The 1,500-nt window shown below is 43.8% G+C and overlaps 1 non-coding gene across 1 annotated transcript; it reads right to left on the bottom strand.

Moving 5' to 3' along the window:
- Nucleotides 1-513: 513 nt before the first annotated feature.
- Nucleotides 514-620, bottom strand: LOC141663325 (small nucleolar RNA R71). The gene has a single exon (XR_012551404.1). It is a non-coding gene; the product is annotated as a small nucleolar RNA R71 (small nucleolar RNA).
- Between the last annotated feature and the right edge of the window lie 880 nt (nucleotides 621-1,500).

Raw genomic sequence — 1,500 nt, 5'->3', positions numbered from 1 at the left:
GCGTACTCGCAAGAGAACACTGGATAAAGCCGAGGAAGAACTTGTGGTGGTTTTTAGGGAAGTTATTGAGGATAAAGAGAAGTTAGAGGAAGAAGAGAAAGTTGAAAAGCCAATTTTAGTAGCTATGGGTGATCAAGCAGAAAATCTGAAGGCTTTGATGGACTATTTTAAGCCTAAGATTAATTACATTCGGTCTAGCATCATTAGACCAGCCATCAGGGCTAACACTTTTGAGATTAAGTCAAGCACGATCCAGATGATACAGAACTCAGTTCAGTTTGGGGGTTCTCCAACTGAAGACCCCAACATGCACATTAGGGATTTCATCAAGATCTGAGACACTTTCAAGTTCAATGATGTGACTGAAGATGCTATCAAGCCACGTCTCTTCCCATTCTCTCTGAGGGACAAGGCTAAGTGCTGGTTACACTCTCCACCCGCAGGGTCTATCACCATTTGGGAAGATCTTGCTCAAAAGTTTTTCACTAAATTCTTCCCATGGCGAAGACTGCCGCAATCAGGAATGCTCTTACTCAGTTTGCTCAACAAACGGGAGAATCTCTGTGTGACGCTTGGGATCGATCTAAGGAGATGCTAAGGAAGTGCCCACACCATGACATGCCTGATTGGATGATTATTAATTGTTTCTACAATGGATTGGGTCCTACTTCTAGACCCATGCTTGATGCAGCATCAGGAGGAGCCTTGTGGGCTAAGAGCTACGATGAAGCTTATGATCTTATTGAATTGATGGCTGCTAATGAGTACCAGAATCCTTCTCAGAGACTGACTCAGGAAAAGGTAGCAGGAATTCTGGAGTTGGATGCAGCAACTGCTATCGCTGCCCAACTTAAGGCTTTGACAATGAAGGTGGACACTTTGGCTAATTATGGAGTAAATCAAATTGCTAGTGTCTGTGAGCTTTATGTTGGTGCCCATAAAACTGATCAGTGCGTAATCTCTAGTGAATCAGCTCAGTTTGTGAGCAACTTCCAGCGATCGTAGCAACCAGTGCCAGCCACCTATCATCCTAAGAACCGCAATTATCCTAATTTCAGCTGGAGCAACGCTCAGAATGTGGTTCAATAGCCTTTTCAGTAGTATCCATCTAAGCAGTACAATCCCCCTGGTTTTCAGCAACCGCAGTATGCACCAAGACAATAACTCCAGCTGCAACAAGCTAATGAAAAATATGAATTAGAGAAGTTGAAGCTTATGTGCAAGAGTCAAGCCATTTCTATCAAGACCTTGGAAAATCAAATTGGGCAGATTGTCAATGCCTTGCTAAATCGTCAACCTGGTACATTGCCTAGTGACACTGGAGTGCCAGGAAAGAGGGAAGCTAAGGAGCAGGTAAAGGCAATCACTTTGAGGTCTCGGAAGGTTGCGAATCCCGAATAAACTCAAGAGTTAACTGAAGAAGTTGGGGCTGAGAAAGAAGCAAAGCAGCAGGATGAAGAAGTGGAACCAAGAAAGACTACTATTGAGAACACTCCTCCT

This window comes from Apium graveolens, chromosome 5 (genome assembly GCF_009905375.1).
Source record: "Apium graveolens cultivar Ventura chromosome 5, ASM990537v1, whole genome shotgun sequence".
Classification (NCBI taxonomy): domain Eukaryota; kingdom Viridiplantae; phylum Streptophyta; class Magnoliopsida; order Apiales; family Apiaceae; genus Apium; species Apium graveolens.
This window is presented reverse-complemented; position numbering and strand designations above follow the sequence as displayed.